Source organism: Jatropha curcas, chromosome 6, assembly GCF_041381405.1.
Source record: "Jatropha curcas cultivar XTBG-Jc1 chromosome 6, XTBG_Jcur_1.0, whole genome shotgun sequence".
NCBI lineage: Eukaryota > Viridiplantae > Streptophyta > Magnoliopsida > Malpighiales > Euphorbiaceae > Jatropha > Jatropha curcas.
In genome coordinates, this window is record NC_143156.1 from 14619544 (window position 1) to 14636487 (window position 16944).

The window sequence follows — 16944 nt, forward strand, 5'->3', positions numbered from 1 at the left end:
TGGACATTTACCGGAAGTATGCCAATATGGTACTTGAAACGTCCGGAAAATTACGAGGATCGCAGAACTGGTCCCGGAATATTTTTTAGAGGTCCGGAACTCCAGGAAAAGCCTCCGGAACGAAGACTAGCGCACCTGCCAGCCACGGCGGCGCCGTCCGCCGGCCCACGGCGGCAGCGGCCGCCCTCCAGACCAAGTTTTGCATATAAATACAGCCCCGGCACTCCGTTTTTACTCACTCAGTCTGTGTTGACGCACGCTCCTTCTCCCCTACGCTCCTTGCGATTCTTTACTGCTTTTCTGCATTTAGCATAGGCTTTTATTATTTTGTTGTTGTGATACTTGGTCACTTAAATTAAATAAATCCTAAATTAATATTCCCCAAACGAGGAGCTTAATTTGGAGTTTTCAAGCTGAAGCTAAGAAGCGGCCGTCGATTAAATCAGGTACATAAACGAAACTCTGCCTATTTAATTTTAGCACTTCATGCATGTTTCTCTTCTACTCCTAATTCTACAACTGCATAAATGCATTCACGTCATCATTAGGCAAATAAACTGCTTCAATTAAATAAGTTTAGGCTAAAATGCTCGGTTAATTAATAATCGTGGTATTAAAGCCTAAATTCGACAATATTGGCTAAAGCTTAGTCAATTAATGACTATGGTATAATCGCCTTTATTTCGAACAGCCCGACTTAAGTCCAATTAATCAATAATTGTGGCTAAAAGGCCTTAATTAAAACACGTTTTCTTGGCAATAAATTGCCTATATTGTAATTCAATTGATCACTTTTGGCAAACAAATTGCCTAGAAATAGATTAATCAGTTTTCAGCGACAAATCGCTTAAATCAATTTTTGGCAAAACGCCTTCAATTAATCAATCTTTTGGCTAAAAGCCTTAAAATCAACCATTTTGGCGACAATCGCCCAATCAACACCTTTTGGCAAACAAATTGCCTAAATCAACTCATTTTGGCTAAAAGCCTTCAAATAATCAAATTTTGGCGACAATCGCCTAAATCACATTGACTTTTTGGCAAACTAATTGCCTAAATCAATCCTTTTGGCTAAAAGTCTTAAATCAACAATTTTGGCAACAAATGCCTAATCAAATCAATCAATTCTTTGGCAAAAATGCCTAAACAAAATGCACAAAGCATACACACACTCATGCATTAAGCATACCCATTCAAAGCCTTTTTAAAAAGGCCTATCGAACTACGTTGACTTTGATCTTCCATTCAAATGGAAGTACGTAGGCACGTTTGGGATTTAACCCCGAGCAGCAAGTCGAATTCACATAAACACTTTTATTGGTCCAATTACATCAATTGCCTTGCAAAGCATGCATTCTTTGGTTAGTTCATCAACATGACATGGTCTCGGGATCCACCTCGGGTTCGAAGATTGTGCCTTAAACATTGGGATAATTAATCTAATAATTAGGTTAATTAAAATTAGAGTCACTTAGGGTTTTTTCCTAGTTTACCCTAAAATAATTAAACAAGGTGGCGACTCATACATTCACGTGCATTTCTGTCCTTAGTCATATGCATTTATATGCCTATGCATTCGTATGCGTGATATTTGGGGAGGGGTTTACAGTTTGGCGACTTCACTGGGGAATTATGTAACCATTTTACATAAAGTGGACTACGATTGTTGTGTAAACTAACCTGCCCTTCTTTAGGGTATTATTTTACTATGCTTTGTTTTGCAGGGTATCCTAACATGAATAAAGTATTCTTTCTTTAAGAATACGAGATGAGGAAATTTGGACTCAATTTGTACAATTTAATTAAAACATTTTAACTTGTTGATTTATTTGCACGATTGAGAATCCTTTTCTCCATTGCATAAAAAATGAATTTCAAATGAATTTCTTCTCTCTCTGTTCAAACTTCTGAGTCTGGATAGCAAGTAGCACTGATCGGCAGGTCTCTTTGATTATGTCGACGGACAGCCAAAGCGTCCTCCCTGTTACCACAAACCATCCCTAATCCTTTTGGGGATGGCCCATGAGTATGCGTACCGTTGGACCCACGCGAAACTCTTTGTTTCATATGTGGTTAGGTATATCCATGCTCAAGGTGCAAGGGTCCCTTAATAAGCCAATTCTCTATTTGTGTCATAGCCTATAGAACCTATCCTTTAGGACTGTATGCACCCAATGATGTGAATCATATCATAAACGGATTATGACGTGATGTTGTGCGCATTCATGACATATCATAAACACAAAGAGAACACAAAACACTCTTTTGTTTTTAGTCATGCACAGTTGGACAAAGAGTCGATCTACCTCACATTAGCTACCCTGATACAAAATACTACCCACTGTACCCTAATCCAGCTACCTTTATCCTATCAGGTACCCACTGTTCGAGTGCCTATCCAAGTTCCAGTCACACCTACAGTGATATCACCAGCTTCACCAGCTACTCCAGCTTCACCTACAACTCCAAAAACCCCACCTGCACCAATGGCATCACTTACTGACATCCAAAACCTCATTGAACAACTGGAGGCCAGGATGGAGGCCAGAATGAATGAGGCATTGGCTGCCCAAAGGACTGCCCTGATAGCTGAACTGGGTAATGGTAATGGAAATGGGGCTTCGGCCGGGGGAAGTGGACCTGCTACCTCCAATCAGGGACCTGCTGCTGAACCAACAAACCCTACCCTTAACCTGGATGACATGCCCTCCAGAACTGCTTCTGAGCTGGAAGCTCAGAAAATGAGAGAAAAACTAGAATTGCTGGAAAGGTCTATTACCGCCCTTAAGACACACAAGGAAGTAGTAGACATGGACTCCTTGTCCTTGTTCCCCGAAGCAAGACTTCCCACAAAGTTCAAAATGCCCAACATGGACAAGTTTGATGGAACCACTTGTCCCAAAACGCACCTGAAAATGTATGTGGGTGCCCTAAACCCGTTCGGACTAAACAGCGAGCTCCTTGCTCAGTTGTTTCAACAATCACTCACTGGTGCTGCTTTGAGATGGTTTGTTAGTCTAGACCGGTTTAAAATGAAGACCTGGGAAGACATCTGCAATGCGTTTAATACGCAATACCACTATAATATGGAGGTTGATGTTACTCGAAGGGAACTAGAAACCACCAAACAGAAAAACAATGAACCCTTTTCCTCGTTCCTTACGAGGTGGAGGGCCAAGGCCGCCCAGATGATCAACCGCCCTTCTGAGCAAGAACAGGTAGACATAATTATAAAGAACCTGCAGCCTGTCTACCAACAACAACTACAGACCCAGTACCTACCAACGTTTCAGTCGCTCATTGCCACTGCTACGAAGGTAGAAGATTTAATTCAAATGGGGCAACTGAAAGAAGACTCGGGAACCTCAAAATACAAGAAACCTAACCAAGCTAGCAAAGTCCACGAAGTGGCAAGCATCACCCCCACGAATCATTTACGTGTGGGAAATATGAGAAATGGCAGTCAGTCGAGAAGGACATATACTGATCTCGGGATGCCAATCCTTTTGGTATTCCGAGAGGCTGTCAAGGCAAATTACATTAAGCCTTTGGAAGCCAGGCCACCACCCAACCCATTACTAAGGAATTACAGAACCAACGAATACTGTGAGTACCATCAGGGTAGTGGGCACAAGACTGAAGCGTGCTAGACGCTTAAGAACCGCATCCAAGACCTGGTGGACAACGGTTCAATTATTCCAAGGAGTAAACCAAACATTAGCACTAATTGCTTACCAAATCACGGGGTAAATGCTATTGTTTTTTATCAGGAATTGATCGATCCTTTCGAGCTATTCCTAGAAATGAATGAAATCTGTGTCCGGGATCTGAATGACCTAATTGAAGAGGTCGATGCAATAACCAGGAGCGGAAGACAGTATGAACCACTAGTTCTAAACAAAGTCCAAAATAACCCCTACCAGAGGGCAGATGAGCCAAAGGAAGATCCGGTACTCTCACAGTTGAAGAAGACCCAGGCTAAAGTGTCAATATGGGAACTTCTGGCATCATCCTTTCCTCATCGCCAAGCTCTTTGCAAGGCTTTGAGTCAACTGCAAACATCGGTGGAGGTTAGCCCCGAAGTGCTGGTATCCACCCTCACCCACTCATCAAAGATGCAAAGCATCGGGTTCTCTGATGATGACTTACCCAAGGAGGGAGGCAGTCACAACAATGCCCTTTATGTCACCATTCAGACCAGAGATAAAACTGTGCCCATGGTTCTCATTGATAATGGGTCAGCACTGAACTTCTGCCCGCTAAGGGTAGCCAGCTGTCTAGGGTTGGAAGAAATAGATTTCATTCCATCAGACCAGATAGTTAAAGCCTACGACAGCACTCGGAGGGAAGTGTTGGGGGTTGCTACGTTGAAGTTAACAATTGGGCCAGTTGTGATGGAGGTCCCGTTCTAAGTAATTGATGTGCCAACTAGCTTCAACTTACTTCTGGGTCGACCATGGATACATCATACTAAGGCAGTGCCCTCTTCCCTGCACCAAAAGGTCAAGTTTCCTTATGAGGACAAGGTTGTCACTATCTAGGGGGATGACTACAACCAAGTCAAGAAACCAAAGGGCCAGCCTCTCTTTGAGGTCAAACCTGAAACTGCCAATTTGCCCCTCTCGGGATTTTAATATGACACCGTGCAGTTCATAGAAGGAAAGACCGCAAACTCTCGAATTCTCTTTGATTTCGGGACGGTGCAAATAAACTGCATAGTGCCTTTAATGCTGAAGATGTCCTATCTGCCGGGAATGATTATGGCAAGGTCTGGAAAGACATACCCCACACTGCAAGCCTGGGAGTGTCCAGTAAATGAAGGGACCTTTGGATTGGGTTATGAGCCCACTAATGAAGACCGTGCTGAGAGAACCAGGAGGGGAAGGAAGGAGAGTATACAAATGCGGCCTTACCTTTTGACTTTGAATGGTTACTTCTGCAAACCGGGAGAAACAGTTCCTTACTGTGGCTTCGAAGAACCATTCCACTGCCCGACTGCTAAAAAGATGCTGCCTGGGTTAGAAATATTCTCTGATGTCTGGGGCAACAAGCCCGAAACAATAACTGAACTAGAAGTGGAAGACTTCATGCAACCCAGTCTCTTTGACGAGGTTGCAGTCATTATAAGAAGTGAAGGGAATCAAGACCTGTTGAGCTTGATCAAGCCGTACGAAGGGCCTCTCACCAACTGGTACGCCGAGGAGGAGCGCGCTGCTGATAAACCCCCTCTCGAGTCAAACCTAGAGTCTGTAATCAAGTCCTGTACTGAGTCTGAGTCTGACCCCGAGTTTGAAACCGAGTTAGAGTCCAGTTCCAGTTCTGAGTCGTCTGTGTCGGATTTAGAAAATCCAGATTTCAAATTTGATGTAATTTATGAGGACGATTCCATCATAATCAAGGCTTGCAAATTATTGACTACCCCGCGTGTCTATCTTTCCAAGCATTTCCAAGCAAAAATGATAAAAAAGAAATAAATGAAATAAAAAACGAAAAAGAAAAAATAATAATTGGCAAAGAAGAAAATGAACATACATACATTGCATCTGACTGTGTGAATAGGGAACAGGTCAGTGAATGCTTGAAGAAGTTTGCCGATTGCTTCATGTGGAAGGCAAGTGACATCACGGGAATTGACCCAGCAATAGCGGTGCACAAGATTCCAGTATATCCTGAGGCTAAGCCGGTAAAACAGAAGCTAAGAAGGCTGAAAACAGAATGGTCCTTGAAAATCAAGGAGGAAGTAGCCAAGCAATTGGAGAATAAGTTCATAGAACCCATTGCCTACCCGACGTGGTTAGCAAACATAGTGTCGGTTCCTAAGAAGGATGGAAAGGTGCGAATGTGTGTGGATTACCGGGATTTGAATAAAGCATGTCCGAAGGACGACTTCCCCCTGCCGTATATTGACTTATTAGTAGACTAAATGGCTGGACACGAGATGGTCTCCTTGACCGATCTTACTGTCGGGTACAATCAAATAATGATGCATTTGCCAGACAAAGAGAAAACGACATTCATTACAGAGTGGGGAACCTACTGCTACATGGTTATGCCTTTTGGGCTCAAAAATGCCGGGGCGACCTATCAAAGAATGGCAACGACCATCTTCCATGACATGATTCACAAAGAAGTAGAAGTGTACGTGTGACATCCTACTGAGTCGAGTCTTTGCATAGAATCGAGTTGAGTCGGGTTGAACCAAACCCGGTTGGGGTAGAATGGGATTATAAGTGGACTTACTTGAATTAGAGAAAAAGATCAAAGTTTAGGACTTGCTTGCATCAAAATATAAAGCTTGGGTATTAAGTTGTAACCTGTTGACAATTGAGGTACCATTTGGTAAGTTTCACATAAAAATTCCTTGATATTTTGATGGCCTACCCGTGATAACCATTTCACTTTCCCATTTTCATCTTTATCTTCATCTTCTTCATCTCCTTCCTTTCGCTTCCTTTCTCCATCCATTTTCATGGTAGTTAAGCATTAAGTCAACCTCTATTTCTCCAAGTAAGTAGAATTTCTTGAAGCTCTATGTTATTCAACCTCTAATTGAGTTATATTGTAGATAAGTTATAAGAATTCTGATGTGTATAGGAGAAGTGAGTTCAAAGATTGTAGAAAAGGGAAGCTAAAGAAGAGCTCAAGCTTTTTGGAGTGAAGGTTTGATATCTCTTGTCATTTACCACTTTCTTTGCATGAGAACTTGTGTGGTGTGTTGATAATGAGAAAATATGTTGCTTAATGTTGAGTGAGAGTACTGGAAATGGTGAGAAAGCATAAGATGAAGTGAATAAATGAAGTAGATATTGAGTTATGCTGAAACAGGTTTTGCTGGAAAAAGAACTAGTAACTTCACCTTGATTTTTACCCTATTTAATGATGGAATTAGGACGTGTCATAGAAGGGTTATTTGTTCCTCTATGTGTTAGCTTTACATGGGTTTTTGAATCACTCAAATCGGAGTTATATATTGAGAGATATGACCAAAAGAGTACAGACTGCGCAGGCTGGAAAACACGTCGCGCGCTCGCGAATTTCATTGCGTGCTCGCGAATTGTGCCTGTAAACTCTCAGACTCTCATTTTGCACTTCTCGCGCTCGCGAATTTCATTGCGCGCTCATAAATTTGGCCTGTAAACTCATTGACTCTCATGTGTGCTTCTCGCGCTCGCGACTTTTCAAGGCGCGCTCGCGACTTGTGTTTTTATGCTCTTTTGGACTTCATTTTCTATGCAATTGAATTCCTTTGCTCAACTTGTATGCCTCCAATCTTTTTAAAACAAAAAGACAACATTAGAACATGCATCAAAACAACATGCAAGCATGCAAATGATGTGAAACCAAGTAAACATTATGATTTATGAAGTTATGAAACCATTAATATGCTGTTGTGTTATACTATTGACATACCAACATTATGCTCCATTGAGGTTAGGTAGAAACCATGTAGATAAGGCTATGTCGCGACATAGGATAGCAGATCTGCACCCCATACAGTTTGGTACTCCGGCTACAGGCCGTTGAGTGGATATGATTATATATGGGCCATAGCAGCCAAGCATACTGTTTCATCCAGTTTCATACAGTTTTTCTTATCACTTCGGTTTCACTATAACCTTATGGAGCCATACAGATATCTTGACATAACATTGCATGAATCATACAGTATAATAAACAGCAAGAAAGATCATCAAGGTAAAATGAAAGTATCATGATATGTGTGCTTATATGTGCCATATGTGTTTACATGGTTCTTTCTACATATGTATGTGCTTACTTGTTTCTTTATAAGTTGAGATATCCACTGAGCTTTATTTGCTCAGCGAGTTACCTGTTTAACTCGCAGGTTTGAGACTGGACCGTAGAGAGTCGGCTTACAACTGCTGCAGTTCATCTGTAGAAGACTCAGTCTTCGGGGTAGCTACTCATTTTGATGTGTATCTTTTGTCTATCCTTTTCATGGCACGTACAGGGCACACAGTTGGACCCATTCCATTTTGAAAACTAGTATCATGTCTTGTAAATATTAAGTACATTATTAATATAAACAGCATCAGCATGATATAAGAGTCTGTATCCATTATGATATCAGCATGACAGGTCATAAAGTCAACCAGTTTGTAGCGTCTCGGTTCGGTTCATTCAGGTTAATGGGTGGACCGGGAAGGGATGTTACAGTACGTGGACGATATGGTTGTTAAATCAAAAACAGCTAAAGAACATACCACAACACTTGAGAAGTTCTTCCTTAGACTTCGAAAGTACAATTTAAAGCTTAACCCGGCAAAATGTCTGTTTGGAGCTACATCCGGAGTATTTCTGGGGCATATGGTCAGTCGGAAGGGCATAGAGATTGACCCTTCAAAAGCCAAGCCATTTTGGAAATGCCGGCACCGAAAACGGAAAAAGAGGTTTGGGGTTTCCTGGGAAGGCTACAGTACATCAGCCGGTTCATTAATCAATTGGCCGATACTTGTGGTCCAATCTTCAAATTACTCAGGAAAGGAGTGTCCATCAAATGGAATGAGGATTGTCAGAAGGCTTTCGACCAGGTCAAGCAATATCTGTTATCCCCGCCAGTTTTACAGCCACCAAGGCTAGGAAAGCCTTTGCTATTGTACCTATCAGTGACAGAGGAAGCGATGGGTGCAATGCTAGCTCCACAAGCAGAAGAAACAAGGGTAGAAAATGCCGTGTATTACCTCAGCAAAAGGATGCTGGAATACGAGCTAAAATACAATAAGATAGAGAAGTTGTGTCTGGCTTTAGTCCGGGCTTGCACAAAGCTGCAGCACTACCTCTTGTCCTACACCACATATGTTATTTCTGAATCGAACTCCTTGAAATTCCTTATGGAGAGGCCGGTTCTTGACAGTAAGATGGCTAAGTGGGTGTCGGTGCTCGCAGCCTATGATTTAAAATTTGTACAACGGAAGGTAGTGAAAGGCGGAGCCTTGGCTGATCAATTAGCAGAATTACCGGTCGAAGACCGAATGCCGGAGGTAGAATTTCCTGATGAAGACTTGTTGAGCTTGGAAAGTGAAGTCTAGGAAATGTACTTCGATGGAGCTTCAAACTACCATGGAAACGGGGTTGGAGTCGTATTCAAAACTCCTTGTAGAGAATACGTCCCAATCGCAGTCAAATTAGATTTCGACTACACCAACAATGAAGCCGAGTATGAAGCTTGCATAAAGGGGTTAGAAGCAGCCCTGGAAAAGGAAATAAAGGTCCTCAAGGTTTTCGGGGATTCCAATTTAATAGTCTCCCAAGCTTTGAGAAAATGGAAAATTAAAGAAGAGCGTTTGGTTCCTTACCTACAACGCTTGGACGAATTGGCGTAGCAATTTGAGGATTTATCTTTCCACTACTTGCCACGAGCCAAAAATCAGTTTGCTGATGCTTTGGCTACTTTGGCCTCCATGGTTAATGTAGGGGGAGACCAAGTCATTCAACCTCTAATAGTTCGGCTACAGAAACAGCCAGCACATATCATGAATTTGGTGGATGACAAGCCTTGGTATTGGGATATACATAATTATCTTCAGATGAAACCTACCCGGAGGGATCCGCCAAGACTGATCAACGGACATTGAGACAGTTAGCATCCGGATATTTCCTTACTGGGGGAGTTCTGTATAAAAGAAGTTGGAATGGCCTACACCTAAGGTGCGTTGATGAGGGAGAACCTCAAACCATCATGGATTCCTTACATAATGGGGAGTCTGGTCCACACATGCACGGGATAGCCTTGGTTCGGAAAATCGTGAACCTGGGTTATTACTGGTCAACCATGAATGCAGATTGTGTGAGGCACGCGCAGAAGTGCCATGAGTGTCAAATTTTTACTAAGCTGCAAAAACAGCCTCCGGTCAATTTGAATCCCATTGCTTCACCTTGGCCCTTCGCAACTTGGGGCATAGTTGTGATCGGAAAGATCCACCCGAAGGCTTCCAATGATCATCAATTCATCTTGGTTGCTGTTGATTATTTCACTAAGTGGATTGAGGCAGCCTCTTATTCGGTCTTGAATGCCAAGAAGGCAGCACAGTTCGTTCGTACTAACATCCTTTGTCGGTACGGAACGCCATTCGAGATCATTACTGATAACGGGTCCCACTTTTAAAGTGAATTCTCTGACCTACTGAAGCAAAAGAAGATTCAGCATCACAAGTCTTTGCCCTATCGTCCACAAACAAATGGGGCTGTAGAAGCTGCAAATAAGGCTATAAAGGTCATTTACAAAAGACAGTTCAAAAGCATAAAGCTTGGCACGAACAATTACCAAATGCCTTATGGGGATACATGACTTCAATCAGAACGCCTACTAGGGCAACCTCGTATTCCTTAGTGTATGGCATGGAAGCAATGTTGCCTATTGAGCTTGAAGTTCAGTCGGCAAGGATTATCCGGGAAAGCCAGATCAGCGAAGCAGATTGGGCTAAGAATTATCATTTGCAACTCTTGGGTATGGATGAAAAACGATTGCAAGCAATCCACCAAACTCAAGCTTACCAGAGAAGAATGGCATGACATTTTAATAAGAAGGTCAAAGACCGAAAGTTGGAAGAAGGATGTTTGGTTTTGAAGGAAATTAGACAGCCAATCATAGATCCACGTGGGAAGTTTCGTCCTCATTGGGCTGGACCCTATGTGTTGAAAAAGATATTGTCTGGCGGAGCCGTCATTTTGATTGATTTGGATGGTTTGGAATTCACGAATCCATGTAATTTAGATCAGTTAAAAAGATATTTTGTATAATAAGCATTGCATAATGTAAAAGAGCTACATCAGACCTGATTCTCCTCGGAAAAAAGAAATTATGCATAGGAGATATGTAGGCAGCCCTCTTTGGGCGCGGTCTAAGCATTAATGAAAAAAATCATTTCATAATTCATTCTTCTTTGCCAAATAAAAAAAAGAAGAGGAAAGAAAAGAAAAAAAAAGTGAAAAAAAAAAGAAAAACCCGCTAAGTCGAAAACCCGAAAGGGCGGCTTAGGCAAAAGTCGGGGCCCGCTAAGTTGAAAACCCGAAAAGGGCGGCTTAGGCAAAAATGGGTAGCTCGTTAAGTTGAAAACCCGAAAGGGCGGCTTAGGCAAAAATTAGAGCTTGAATAAATAAAGTTGGAAAATGCTTGGAAAGCTTAGAAGTCAAATGACATTCCCAATTAAAGCAATAAAGTCAAACAGCCCAAAGTCAAGCAGAAAGCAATAGAGTCCAAAATAAATAAATAATGAAGTCTAAGTCCAAGTCCAAAAAAAAAAAAAAACAAAACATACATCTAAAATCCAAAGTCCAAGTCCCAAATAAAAAGTCAAAATAAGGGAAAAACAATAAAAGTCCAAAAAGCCTATAGGAGTCTAGGTGTCCCGTCGCCTCTATGGGGCAACATCCTCCGAGTCATCCCTAGCTGCTAAACTCTCTCCAACCTCGCCTGTCCGGGGAGCCAACACAATCTCCTCATCAGTCCCAACCTCATCATCAGCATCAGCCTGAACCCAACCTTCGAGTGCACTCAGCAGTGCGGTCCTCCTTGGCCTCTCAATCGGCCAGACAACGGCAATGAACCAGGTCCGATACTCAGGAGAAGTCTGAACACCGGCAGGATTAGGTAAAGGCCTAACCATATGATGGTCTCTAACCCAAGCCCTGAGGACGGCTCGGGTAACACCCGGAGTGATGGCTGAATCAGCTGAAATGTCATCCATAATCGGAACAGTCTGATCTATCCCCATCTGCCTCAAAATGCGCGAAGCGCAGTACCAAGTACAGTGTGTAAGGCCTAAAAGGTAAACCCGAGTATGGCGGAAGCTAACCTGGATAAAGCGGGTGATGTCATACCAGGAAATGTACCACAGTACCTCATTTGGACCCAACTCAATCAGCCATGAAGTCCATGCATCAGTAGATGGGTGTGTGATCAAGTCCTCCGCATACGATACTGAGTGGGGCTATAGGGCAAGAGAGTAGGGGCAGCAACCACTTGGAGGTGGTCCTTTAACCAAACCTGAGTAATGAATCCTTTCTATTACAAAGGAACGAACCCAAAAGAAAGAAGAAAAAAAGGAAGAGGAAAAGGAGAAATACCTGGAGAATAATCGGAGAGACCGTCCAGTCATCAAAGCCTAAAGTAGCTCTGTCAAGGCTCCTGATAGTCTCTGCCAGCACAATGCCGCCAATGTAACCCATATCCTCCATTTGTCGAACCATGGGGCAGAGGCGCAAATCCCCAAAGCCTGGGTCCTGGTTGAACAAGAAACTAGCCAATAAGCAGAAAACCAAGGCCCGCATTCTCAGCCTCATTCGGTCCGAGTCGTCTGAGCGAACCTCTGAAAATTCGTCAATCAGGGGCAGCAGAATTGCTTTCTGGTCACCAACAATCATGGCCCTAGCTCGTGGCCGGCTGAACTGAAACAGGCTTTCAAACGACTGAACATACCCAATTTTGACCTCATGCTTGACTAAAGGGGCATTGGGATCGCACCCTATAATAGCGCAGAATTCCTCAAAAAGAGGGCACATCTCCTCCATCATGGCCCCGAACCGGAAAACGTGGGCCTCCGGGTCCCAAAGTCTAATGCAGGCCCGTAAAAAATCCCAGTCAACTACTACTCCCCTAAGAGTAATGATAGGAGAAAGACCGTACCTCCCCAAGTTTATCTTTTCGACTTTGGAGAGACTCTTAGTCCAATTGTGCATGCATGCTAATAAAACAGTAAGTGCAGGAAAAAATTCACATTTGGCCCCAAAGGCCCAAAAATTCACATTTTGGCCCCAAAGGCCAACAAATTCCCAATTTGGCCCCAAAGGCCCAAAAATTCACATTTTGGCCCCGAAGGCCCAGAAATTCCCAATTTGGCCCCGAAGGCCCAAAAATTCCCAATTTGGCCATTAAGACCCAAAAATTCACATTTTGGCCCCTAAGGCCCAGAAGTTCGCATTTTGGCCCCTAAGGCCCAAAAATTCCCAATTTGGCCCCAAAGGCCCAAAAATTCACATTTCGGCCCCAAAGGCCCAAAAATGTCCAATTTGGCCATGAAGGCCAAAAGGCGGGTCTTTTCGACGCGTCCAATTTTCGCCCTCAAAATTTGTTTTTCAGACAACCACCGACGCCCATAAATCATTTTTATGGTTGCCGGTGGGGGCAACTGTGAATACTCAAATTTTGAGGCTCGAAAAGCCTGTTTTCCCGGACTGCAAACAGTCCGGTCGGACCGGAGGCCATTTTGGACATTTACCGGAAGTATGCCAATATGATACTTGAAACGTCCAAAAAATTACGAGGATCGCAGAACTGGTCCCAGAATATTTTTTGGAGGTCCGGAACTCCCGGAAAAGCCTTCGGAACGAAGACTAGCGCACCTGTCAGCCACGGCGGCAGCGGCCGCCCTCCAGACCGATTTTTGCCTATAAATACAGTCCCGACACTCCATTTTTACTCACTCAGTCTGTGTTGACGTACGCTCCTTCTCCCCTACGCTCCTTGCGATTCTTTACTGCTTTTCTGCATTTAGCATAGGCTTTTATTATTTTGTTGTTGTGATACTTGGTCACTTAAATTAAATAAATCCTAAATTAATATTCCCCAAACGAGGAGCTTAATTTGGAGTTTTCAAGCTGAAGCTAAGAAGCGGCCGTCGATTAAATCAGGTACATAAATGAAACTCTGCCTATTTAATTTTAGCACTTCATGCATGTTTCTCTTCTACTCCTAATTCTACAACTGCATAAATGCATTCACGTCATCATTAGGCAAATAAACTGCCTCAATTAAATAAGTTTAGGCTAAAATGCCCGGTTAATTAATAATCGTGGTATTAAAGTCTAAATTCGACAATATTGGCTAAAGCCTAGTCAATTAATGACTATGGTATAATCGCCTTTATTTCGAACAATCCGGTTTAAGTCTAATTAATCAATACTTGTGGCTAACAGGCCTTAATTAAAACACGTTTTCTTGGCAATAAATTGCCTATATTGCAATTCAATTGATCACTTTTGGCAAACGAATTGCCTAGAAGTAGATTAATCAGTTTTCAGCGACAAATCGCTTAAATCATTTTTTGGCAAAACGCCTTGAATTAATCAATCTTTTGGCTAAAAGCCTTAAAATCAACCATTTTGGCGACAATCGCCCAATCAACACCTTCTGGCAAACAAATTGCCTAAATCAACTCATTTTGGCTAAAAGCCTTCAAATAATCAAATTTTGACGACAATCGCCTAAATCACATTGACTTTTTGGCAAACTAATTGCCTAAATCAATCCTTTTGGCTAAAAGCCTTAAATCAACAATTTTGGCAACAAATGCCTAATCAAATCAATCAATTCTTTGGCAAAAATGCCTAAACAAAATGCACAAAGCATACACACACTCATGCATTAAGCATACCCATTCAAAGCCCTTTTAAAAAGGCCTATCGAACTACGTTGACTTTGATCTTCCATTCAAACAGAAGTACGTAGGCACGTTTGGGATTTAACCCCGAGCGGCAAGTCGAAATCACATAAACACTTTTATTGGTCCAATTACATCAATTGCCTTGCAAAGCATGCATTCTTTGGTTAGTTCATCAACATGACATGGTCTCGGGATCCACCTCGGGTTCGAAGATTGTGCCTTAAACATTGGGATAATTAATCTAATAATTAGGTTAATTAAAATTGGAGTCACTTAGGGTTTTTTCCTATTTTACCCTAAAATAATTAAACAAGGTGGCGACTCATACATTCACGTGCATTTCTGCCCTTAGTCATATGCATTTATATGCCTATGCATTCGTATGCGTGATATTTGGGGAGGGGTTCACAACGCGTGTCTTTATGTCCCCACCTAACCCAATGATGATATGAGGACGTAGAATGAAGGGACACGGCTATCCAGAAGTCTTTTAATCCAAGGATTTAAATTAGACTAATTTAAAGGTGTCTAATTCACATAAGAGTTGCATCACGCAGCTATTAGGTGCGTGACGGCACTATTGGTTGCGTCACGCAACTCTAATCTAGATGACGTCACCGTGAATGCGGACATAACTGTTTTTCATTCTGTTTGAGTACGTGGCAACGGTCTAGAAAGTGAGCTGCGTAAGGTGCGTGACGCAGCCGTAAGGTGCGTGACGCAGCCGTAAGGTGCGTGACGCAGCTATCCCCTGTTGCCCTACCTCTATAAATACATCGTTTTATCTCTTATTCGGGACAAGATTTTTAGGGCATAAAAACATACACTTGCGGCTAAGATTTTCTCCAGAGACTCTTCTGAGTTCCCTTGAAGAAAAACAGCCATTAGACATCCATTAGGTTAAAAAGAAAATCATAAAAAGAAGAAAAAGAAAGAGAGAAAAGAGTGAGCGTTAAATCTTGGTGGACAGAGCTTCTGGAACCCATTAACCTTCATTCTTTAAGGCTGCGTCACGGACCTAGCAGTTGCGTGACGGAACTGTTCATGTCCAAAATATCCTTTCTTCACCCAGATCAGTTGTGTCACGCAGCTGTCGGATCCGTAACGGATCTGGAAGTTGCATGACGGAACTGTTCATATTCACAATTTTATTTTTATTTTTAATATTCTATTTTAATTATGGATTTAAAATATACGTTTGATGGATTTGGAGTCTGAAGAACAATTAGGTCTCGTGACTATTAGATCCGTCACGCAACTGTTCTTCCAAGAACAGCTACGTGACGCGACTGTTCTAGGGTTCCAGAAATGATTTTTGTCCTTTTGAAAAAAAAAAATAATTTGTGCAAAAGAAATAAAATTTAATTCTTTTAATAAATCCGAAGACAACCAATTGTGGGCAGATTGCAATTTAATTAAGTTTACAGTGTAATTATGCCTGATTTTGGGTTTTTGGCTGTCGGATTAAAATTTTTAATCGGGTAGAATGTACTTTTAGGGTTTGGTTTGTGGCCCGCCTTTAACCATAAGGCAAGAGCGAGTCTTTTATTTATTGGTTTTAATTACTTTTGTGTGGATGATTTGAATGATTATGGATGCAATGTTTGAATCTAATTGAATTTGAATGGGACGATTAATTGATTTTCCACATAAGAACTCGGTTCGATTCATTCGGGTTGGGTCTAAGTAAATAAATAATTTATCTTTTCTAACTAAAATAAATTAGAAATCATAGGTTAAAAGAGGCCGGTTTTTCCCGGCATCGGCTTCCAACGGGACGACGTACCCAATTCCCTTACCCAGAATCGCCTTGGTGTGCCTGACCAGTCTTTTAAATAATTTTGGCCTTAAATAAAATTGGGTTTAAATGGAGTCATTTTTATAAAGTAAAATTGGAAACGGTCCAATTGCCGAAATAATGGGTGGCGACTCAAATGTTTTGTAAGACCGATTTATCGACATCGTGTCCAAAAAGTGTTTTGTCACCACTATTCAAATAAAAATCACTTTTCCGTTTCCAAACAAAAAGTTGGAACACGTTCTTCGGATCGCTCGGGGGCGGTACGAAAACAGCTATTATGCTACGTCTATTTCCTTTCACTTTGAAAGATAAAGCGAAAGCTTGGTTGAATTCATTGCCACCAAATTCTATGACTACTTGGGAACGACTAGCCCAAGCTTTCTTGTCTAAATACTTCCTACTAGCAAAAACCGCTAGGCTTATCAAAGAAATAACCTCATTCTCCCAACATGAAAATGAATCCCTATATGAGGCATGGGATCGCTATAAAGAACTTCAATGAGTTTGCCTGCACCATGGCCTTTCCCAAAATATATTGATTTAAACCTTCTACAATGGAGTTACTCCTTCTACAAGAGGAACTATAGAAGCTATGGCAGGAGGATCATTAATGAAGAAGACTACTGATGATGCAATCGAATTATTGGAAGAAATGGCTAACAATAATAGCATATGGCCAACCGAAAGGGTTCAGGTAAGTCATTCCACTGTTAATCATGATTCATTTTCTACTTCTTCTTC

At 41.9% G+C, this 16944-nt stretch overlaps 1 non-coding gene across 1 annotated transcript; it reads right to left on the minus strand.

The window, feature by feature from the left end:
• Positions 1 to 16618: 16618 nt before the first annotated feature.
• LOC119370119 (small nucleolar RNA R71) lies at positions 16619 to 16725 on the minus strand. The gene has a single exon (XR_005177688.1). It is a non-coding gene; the product is annotated as a small nucleolar RNA R71 (small nucleolar RNA).
• Between the last annotated feature and the right edge of the window lie 219 nt (positions 16726 to 16944).